This window comes from Canis lupus, chromosome 22, assembly GCF_003254725.2.
Source record: "Canis lupus dingo isolate Sandy chromosome 22, ASM325472v2, whole genome shotgun sequence".
NCBI lineage: Eukaryota > Metazoa > Chordata > Mammalia > Carnivora > Canidae > Canis > Canis lupus.
The window spans coordinates 16,051,298-16,061,570 of NC_064264.1; positions in this window are offsets into that span (position 1 = coordinate 16,051,298).

Consider the following 10,273-nt stretch of genomic DNA (forward strand, 5'->3'; position numbering starts at 1 on the left):
AGCCCAGGGCCACAGCACCCTGCAAAGGTTATCCAATCTGCTCCTTACTCCTTCAGTTTAAAATCCAGCTATTTGGGGCACCTGGGTGGCTTTGAGTGTCTGCATTTGGCTCAGGTCGTGGTCCTGGGGTCCCAGGATCGAGTCCCACATGGGGCTCCCTGCATGGAGCCTGCTGCTCCCCCTGCCTGTGTCTCTGCCTCTCTCTTTGGGTTTCTCATTAATAAATAAATAAAATCTTTAAAATAAATAAAATCCAGCTACTCTGGGTACCTGGGTGGTTCAGTCAGTTAAGGGTCTACCTTTGTCTCAGGTTATGATCCCAGGGTCTTGGGATTGAGCCCTGAGTTGGGCTCCCTGCTCAGTGAGGAGTCTGCTTCTCTCCCTGCTCTCCTCCTATTCACAATCTCTCATTCTCACTCATTCTCACTCTCTCTCAAATAAATAATAAAATCTTTAAATAAATAAAGTAAAATCCAGCTATTTTGCCTCCACACCCCTCCAAGACCTCAAAAGAATAGGAGGGAAAACCTTTCAAGCAGAAGCTACCACAAATCAGCATGGCAATCCTGCCTTGACTAGAGAATGAGCAGCAGAAAAACATTTTCACTAGTTGCTTGATAGCGTGAAACTTCAATTGTCTTTAAAGAAACAAACTCAGACCCAAGCCTGGATCACCTAATGGAATAACCTCTGAGTTTATAGACTTAGCTAGTCATCTGTACTCAGCAGAGATTTTTCTCCACACTCTAAGAAGACGTTGACTTTTCTTCCTGGACACGAAGAACAGATTTGCATTGTAATAAGCAGAGAATTCACTCATTTATTGTCAGTGTCAAAATGTTCCTGTTTACTTTTTACAAATCATTTCTCTGCAAACTCTGTTCCATTTCTCAGTACTCTTCGACTATTCCTATAATAAGGAAGCCTGATTCATAGTTTTGTATTGTTTAAATTACTATATATTACCTGTCTTCCTGTCCCTAGTTTCAATTTTACCGTAAAATCCCCCCCTAACTCTACAACTTAGACCTAGATTGCCATCTCTCTTTCTTTCCTTTTCCAATAAATCTTTTCCCTTACCTTAGGTTGTGTCTTTATAAGTAAGTTTCCAAGGTTTTCCTTTTCTTAAAGGCAAAACACTGGAGCCTAATTACCATCTCACCATATGGTTTGTCTTCTCTTCTTTATTCCTCAAAACTATCACGCAGTTCTCCTGCAATTGCTATCGAAATTCATCTGACCTCCTCCCATTATATTTGTACACCTCTAAACTTACCATCTGCCGTTGTCCTTCAGCTGGTTACTAAATCCTGAATTCATTTTAAGGTCTTGCCATTTCTATAACTCCATTCTTCACCTCTCTCGGTTATATGAGTCCTGAGACCTGATTTCCACTTCTTACTAACAGGAGGGAGTGAACTGTTGTAAACAAAATAAAACATCCTCTCTTCATTTACACTGTGACAAGGAAGAGAGGCACCTCACTCACTTCCCAAACAGTGGTCTTGAGCGAAGACAGACTGCTCTGGAAAAGGAAGAAATGATGAGCATTATGGAGGATGCTGGGAAGACAGTTCAGGTACCCACAAAACCGTGCAAACCGGTGTGAGCCCTCCATCAAATCACTGCTGAACCTTCACGTGCAGGCCTGATCTATTTACTTTTAAAACCAAGTATTTCTGTCCTTAATAAATTTGCCCACATGCCTTTTTTTGAAATTAGTCCAGTTCCAGCAAACTTACTACAGTGAGGTTGCAGAGGACAGGACCTCATCCTAATATTTCATAATGTGAAGCACATGGGCTTTTCCATCTAATGAGTACACATGATTGCTTGCATCTTGTCCTCGTCCTACCTGGCTTTACTCCTCCGGTAAAAGCATCCCTGTCTTTGAGTTCTGTCTCAATAAAACAGCAGCTGACCTCTGCTGTCGTTTCAGTTGACCATAGATGGAGTTTTCTCTGCCTCTCTATATCTGTACAAACTTAGAATGACCAGTATCACAAACTGAATTTCAGATGTAGATAAGCCCTGCTTTTATATGGAAGTAAGATACCATTTTCATTTGTTTCCAACATAATGAAATGTGAAAATGTACCCATTATCAGGGAGATGGTTTACCCACCAATCGCCCAGTGGTTCTAGTCAAAAGAGAGAACTTCATATAGTAATATATTGTGTGTAAAAGCATTTTATAAACTGGAAACTACTCTACACATGTTATAATTTTCCCTGGTGTGCATTTGCTACATGCTACATAGGTATCATATAGTTCTACTTTCAAAAAAAATGTATTTTAAGTATTTATATATTAAAATATTACATATAAATGATATATATATATATATTTTTTTTTTAAGAGTAGCTAACATTAGTTTTCATTCCATGGACGATCTAATTGATGCTGTGAAGTCAGCTAAAGGCATGGCAGATGGCAGGAAAACAAGATTTAGTGTTAAAACTGTGTCATAAATCATTCATAAGTGAATAATTTATTCTTCAGAGATAATCAGGGTTTGTTGGTATCACAACCTGAGGACTGATAGAAAGTAGAGATTTGAAGACATGTTTGTCACAAGTGTTTCCATTGAAAGTTACAAATTCTCAACCCAAACTAGCTTAAGCACAGAAGGACTTTATTTTCCTACAAAGCAGAGAAAAATACTAAGGAAGTTCACATTCTAGGAGGAACTAGATTTCAGAAACTAGACCAGAGACCAGAACTGGCTACATAATTTACAAAATGAAAAAAAAGAAAAAAAACACAAAACCATGATGCCTTTGTTTAAAAGTCATTAAAAATTTCACCATGGCTATAGCGAAGCATTAAACCTTCTGTGCTAGCCCTTCCAAATTCAGAATCCTGTATAACTGTACAGGTTGCATGCCCAGAAAGCTCGTTCTGCTAGAGATTCAAGTCAACCGGGACCTCCTTTCTCTCTTCCTCCCTAATATCTCTCACATCTACTTTTCTCCCCTTCTTTTTAAATGATTTCTTCATTCTGAGACCCTACTTACAGTGGCATGGCCAAGCAATCTTCTTTGCTAATTCAAGCAAATTAAGTTGAGAAAGAGCTTTGATTGATCACACTGGAGTGAAATGTCTTACTTTGTTGAGGGGACCCAGCAGGGGCAGCAGAGATCTACAAGCGGGATCCTGGGATGCACAGATACAGCCACATGGAATTGTGGAATTCCTTATAAGAGCCAATAAAAACGAGATAGAACAGTATCTTGAACAGGCAATTTCAGATAACTGAAATTACCACATAAAACCCACTGGGTTTGGACACTTAGGTGGTTCAGTTGGTTAAGCGACCAGCCCTTGATTTCAGTTCAGGTCATGATCTCAGGGTCATGGGATTGAGCCCCACATTGGACTCCACAGTGGGCATGGAGCCTGCTTAAGATTCTCTCTCCCCTTCTCCCTCTACTACTTCCCCACTGTCTCTAAAAAAAAAAAAATAAAATAAAATAAAATAGTAATAACCATTGGGATTGACTTGTTACCCTAACTGGTTATAGTTTTTTAATCTTTCTGGCCCATGGTTATGAAGATGAAATGAGATGATTAATATTACACTATGAACATTCAATAATTATTAGTCTCTTCTACATGTCCTAATGTTAGTGTGGACCTTGGGTATAAAAAATTTTATCATTAACTTGGGATAGTAGTACAGCTTTCAAGTTATATATATATAAAGAAAAACTGCACAGCGATTGACTGGTTCTAAACCTTTCTGCAAAATTGACATATAGAATGGTTGAGAGAAAGCCAGAGGACAAGGTAGGGTAGATGACAAGAAACCTGTGTGATAGTATGAAGACTATGATTTTTTTCCAGAGCAGGTTTTCATAAGTACAGCCAATGTCCATTATTTTTAAGGATTTGATGTGTCCTTTAGTTCCCCTAAGTAAAGACGAACAGTCCATAATAAAAAATAAAACTCTTCTGAAGATTTGGAGATAACAAGAGGAAATTTTTAAAATTTACCAAATACAACTTTCCTAAGAATCCTAAGAAGCCCTTTTATGAACACTCCCCAGCTGCCATTACCTATTATGATATCCAGATTATTTTATTTCTGGGTCTTTCTCATTCAACTTTTGAGCTATATTCCAGAGTTTCCTTTCTTTTACACATGAGTATACCTTAACCCATGTATTATTGAAAATTTATTGAAGATTAGAAAGAGCTCTCTGCACCTTCAGAGAGAAAGGAATTAAGTTTAATTTCTAGGAAAAGCTAAACAGGGAATTACAGACAAGAGAATTGGTAAAAGAAAAACATAAAAGGTAGAAGCAATGTTTTGCTTTCACCACACAGAGTAACATGGAGAATTACCCAATCACCAGTATAAACAGTCAGATTTCTAAAAACCTTAAACATTCTGAAAACGATTTAACTATCTTAATCCTCAACTCTGTTTTACTATTGTTAATATGGATTATACCTTCAGAACTAAATTGAGGAGTAAAAAACATTTTAACATGGTAGATGACTAGTAGGTTTTTGTATGTGCATATTTGCAAAACATAAAATATAACTGAAAATATACTATAAACTGTTTTATGTGTACTGATTCATGGAACCTTCTCTGTAATATATTTAATCCTTATTTTCTCATGGAGAAAGCATACTAAGTGTTTAATATACAACCCATGTTTCTCTCTCTCTCACTCTCAACTAGGAGGAGTCAAAGCCTTTGTAATGGTCCTAGAAAAGCAAGAGCCGCAAGATGGATTTTCACATGCATTCAGAGAAAGCTGGGACCAAACAAATAGTCTATCTGCCTTAATTACCATGTATAAGATTGGACAACAGATGTTCTCCTACATGTGGTTTGCTAATTTATTTCATTCTTTCTGTCCATTTACATGATTCATTCTGAAAATTAGTATTGAGAAAGTGTAATCGAATCTTCTGCTCCTCTTGGTAAACAAAATCTAATTTCTCACATTAATATGTCATCTTTCAATACCAAAACTTAGAGAAAATTTGTATTACAACTACCACCCTACACCATGCGCAAATTAAAAACCCACACCATTTTTTAGCTCCATACAAATGTGCCAAGGTGCATTCTTTTAAGAACAGCAGGGGAAAGCAGACAAACACAGCTGCTACCACACTATCATGCTATATTTAACATCTATAAAAGGTGATTTGACTTTTACTCACAAATCCTGGCAAAATTTGATCACTACCCCCCCTCCTATTCGTATACATTCACATCTTCCCTGGAAGTCTGGAAATTTGCCCACAATTATATTTAAAGCCATAATTTAAATGTGATTAGTTTTGAAAGAAATGAATGACTTATACTAAAATTACTCAACATCAAGCATGTTCTAGAAAATCTTTTAGATCAGCATCCATTTTTCTATTATGTCTAACTAATACTAGTAATACTAAAGTGTCTTGATCCACTTAAGGAGGATACCGACTTGGTTTTCCATTATATAGTATAGCTGACCATAGGATATTTAAATTGGTTTCAAATTTTACGTTAATGTTCTTACTGCTGTCCTGTTACCTTAATTCATCTTAGTATTTTATGGTGTTAGACATTACTGTCTGCATAATGATCATAGAAGCTTTAAATGTAGCGTCTCATTTTTCCTTATTAATGCTGCTACAAAACTTCACTTCTTCACAAGAAATGATCATATTATATACATATTTAGAAAAAGATAATTATATCATTGAATGATACTGCCTTACATGGTACTTTAATTCTCGTGTGGTGTGTAACTTGATTGTAAGCACCAGAGAATATGTACTAAGTTTACCATTTTTTTAATTATAAAAACAAAATAAATATGGTAATAAAAAATCCAACATTACAGAAGATTAAGACACTAAGCAAAAATCTCCCATTCTTTACTCCTAGTTCTATTTAGCAGAGATAAACATATTTAGCCATTTTAATTTCAAGTTCTTCTGGTCATTACCTCTATATTACTGAATATTATACTTAGGCCTTGTTTTCTAAATTTATCAGCACTCAACAGTATCAACTGACTTTATTAGGAAAGAAAATTAGCTCCCTTCTACTCCCTCTGCTATCTCCTACTCTCAATTTTTGCTAATCTAATTTTTATTTCTGTTGATTAGTTACCTTTATTTTTATGTATATATATTCACACAAATATTTTTGCATTTATAAGCACATAAATGTGCTAATATGGTATATGTTTTGTCTTAATACAATTTTTCCTGCGTTTTGTTTTTATGTTTTGCTTAATTCTCCCCCCCTTAATTCAGAAACACAGTCTTTCCCCATTAGCACATGTTTACAATCTATTAGGAATCCTTTGATATTTCTTCATGATTATGTAAACATATAAAACTTTCATCTTGCTTAATGGGTATAGAGTTGTAGCTTGGCAAGATGAAAAAGTTCTGAAGATCTGTTACACAACAATGTGAATATACCTAACACTAATGAACTGTGCATTTAAAAAGGATTAAAATGGGTAAATTTTATGTTATGGGTTTTTACCACAATTAAACTTTTTCTTAAAATAAATGATTATATAATCACATGTGTATGTTGGTGTATAGGAAGTCTTCACTTTGCATAGGTGCTACCCAAAGCAATTTCACTTACCACAGCATTCAGTGAAATAATACCAGTGCCCCAAGAGTATGGTTCAAATTTCAGTTGCCATGATGTATTAGCTGTGAATAATTGCATAAAGTACAAACTTGGGGCCTAGCTTGTTAGCCCACAGCAACATGTAAGTAACAAATGTGATCACTAACCAATCACGTCCCTTCTTTCAAAATCTGTTGATGATTGGTCACTGCACATTTTTTAAAAAAGATTTTATTTATTCATGAGAGACACAGAGAGAGAGAGAGAGGCAAAGACACAGGCAGAGAGAGAAGCAGGCTCCCTGCAGGGAGGGAGCCCAACATGGGACTCTATCTGGGGACTCCAGGATCATGCCCTGGGCCCGAAGGCAGGAGCTAAACTGCTGAGCCACCCAGGGATCCCCTCACTGCACATTTTTAATTCAGGTCACCCACAGATGGAAAACTGTATAGTTGGGTTGCCTCTTTCTCTGCCAGTGATAAAACCACACGATATTTCACAAAATTTAAATAATCAAAAGAGAGAAATGGGCTGCAAAGATGAAATAGCAGCAAAGATAGAAAAAGTAATAATGCTGGAAGTGAAATTCAAATCAAATATAAATGGAGCTTAAGAGAAATAACTGAGTATGGAAATATTGACACTGCAGCCATTCAGGAGACTCTAGTTATGCACCCAGAGGAACTTAGGCAGGTGGATTTAACAGAAATGAGCAAAGTGTGTGGTTAAAAGAATCATGTCGGGATCCCTGGGTGGCGCAGCGGTTTAGCGCCTGCCTTTGGCCCAGGGCGCGATCCTGGAGACCCGGGATCAAATCCCACGTCGGGCTCCCGGTGCATGGAGCCTGCTTCTCCCTCTGCCTGTGTCTCTGCCTTTCTCTCTCTCTCTCTCTCTCTGTGTGACTATCATAAATAAATAAAAAAATTAAAAAAATAAAAATAAAAATAAAAAAAATAAAAGAATCATGTCCCAGAGGGAGTGACACCATCGAAAAATTCACATTAAAGGAATCTCTGAAGATATTTCACAACATTGAAAGTGCAAAGGATAGGGGTACCTGGGTGGCTCAATAGTTGAACACCTGCCTTCAGCTCAGGGCGTTATCCGGGGTTCGGGGATCGAGTCCCACATTGCACTCCCCACAGGGAGCCTACTTCTCCCTCTGCCTATGTCTCGTCTCTCTCTGTGTGGTCTCTCATGAATAAATAAAATCTTTTTTAAAAAATTGCAAAGGGCAAAGTGTCAGAAACTGAAACAAACTCATAAAGAAGTATGACAACTCCCCAAAGCATGGAAGAGATCCTGCACTGTTTTGTAAGTTATCCAGTGAAAAGAAGACAGCATTTTTACAATTATTCTTTTTTTTCCCCATTATAATAAGTGTACTCTTTAATACTCATTACCTATTTCTTCCATCTCCCACCACCTCCCCTCTGGTAACCATCAGTTTGTTCTCTGAGGTTAAGAGACGGTTTCTTGATTTCTCTTTCTTTTCTTTTTCCTTTGCCCCTTAGTTTTGTTTCTTAAATTCTACATATGAGTGAAATCACATATGGCATTTGTCTTTCTCTGACTTATTTGGCTTAGCATAATAGTCTCTAGCTCTATCCATGTTGTTGCAAATGGCAAAATTTCACTCTTTTATGGCTGAGTAATATTCATATATATATCACCTCTTCTTTATTCATCTATTGATGGACATGTGGGCTGCTTCCATAGTTTGGCTGTTATAAATAAATAATTCTGCTATAAACATAGGGGTGCATGTATGTCTTTGAATTAGTGTTTGTGTATTTTTTTAGATAAATACCCAGTATTACAATTAATAGATCATAGGATAGTTTTATTTTTTAACTTTCCGAGGAACCTCCATACTATTTTCCAGAGTGGCTGCACCAGTTTGCGATCCCACCAACAGTGCCAAGTGTTCCTTTTTCTCCACATCCTTGCCAACACTAGTGTTTCTTGTGTTTTTTATTTTAGCCATTCTGACAGGTGTGAAGTGATGTCTCATTGTAGTTTTGATTTGCATTTCCCTGATGATGGGTGATGTTGAGCATCTTTTCATGTGTCTATTGGCTATCTGCACATCTTCTTTGGAGAAATGTCTTCTGCCCATTTTTTAAATTTTTTAAATATTTTATGTATTTATTCATGAGAAACACAGAGAGGAGAGAGAGAGGCAGAGACACAGGCAGAGAGAGAAGCAGGCTCCATGCCGGGAGCCTGACGTGGGACTCGATCCTGGGTATCCAGGATCATGCCCTGGGCTGAAGGCGGCGCTAAACCACTGAGCCACCCTGGCTGCCCTTCTGCCATTTTTTAATTGGACTATTTATTGGGGAGTAGCTGAGTTGTATAAGTTATTTATATATTTTGGATACTAACCCTTTATTGGATGTATTGTTTAAAAATATCTTTTCCCATTCCACAGGTTGTCTTTTAGTTTTGTTGGTTGTTCCTTTGCTGTGCAGAAACTTTTTATTTTGGTGTAGTCGCAATAGTTTATTTTTGCTTCTCTCTCTCTTACCTAAGGAGACATATCTAGAAAAATTTTGCTGTACCCAATGTCAGAGAAAATCCTGCCCGTGTTCTCTTCAATGATTTTTATGATTTCAGGTCTCACACTTAGGCATTTAATCCATTTTGAGTTTATTTTTGTGTATGATATAAAGAAGTGGTACAATTTCATTCTTTTGCATGTAACTGTTCAGGTTCCCCAACACCACTGAAAAGAATGTCTTTTTCTCATGGCATATTCTTTCCTCCTTTGTCAAAGATTAATTGACCATATAAATTGGATTTGTTTTTTTTTTTCTGGGTTTCTATCCTGTTCCATTGATCTGTTTCTTTGGGTTTTTAAAATTTTGTTTGTTTGTTTGTTTGTTTGTTTGTTTATTATTTGCCAGCACCATACTGTTTTAATTACTACCACTTTGTAACATAACTTGAAATCTGGAATTATGATACCTCCAGTATTTTTTTTTTCTTTTTCAAGGTTGCTTTGGCTATTCTAGGTCTTTTGTGGTTCTACACAAGTTTTGAGATTGCTTGTTCTAGTTCCAATTATTCTTGATAAGTTTGTTTTAATACATTTTTTACAAAGAAATAAAATGCTTTAACTCTTAATTTTCTTCATGTTAGTTTACGGTGTACTGAATAAACGTTAGTTTTACAATTTATTAATTTCTCCATACATTTATGACTAATTGACCCAGAAGTTTTAATTTTTGACTACATTTTTAAAGGCTTTAGAACAATCATAGTTTTATCCATTGATTATTTTTTTAAAGATTTATTTATTTATTCATAGACACAGAGAGAGAGAGAGAGGCAGAGACACAGGGAGAGGGAGAAGCAGACTCCATGCAGGGAGCCCGATGTGCGACTTGATCCCGGGTCTCCAGGATCACACCCCAGGCTGCAGGCGGCGCCAAACTGCTGTGCCACCAGGGCTGCCCTATCCATTGATTATTAAGATAAATTTACATGATTTCAGCTTGCATGCTTGTTTATTTGTTTGGGGGGTCTTACTCCACTTGCAAAAAGATAATGCCTGTATAGGCATAATTCCTGTATATTTTTGGCCACTACTTATTATACAAAATTGAGATCATGCTACTGAACTTTTCTGCATTTTCTCTTCTCAGTCAAGAATTTTTTGTGGA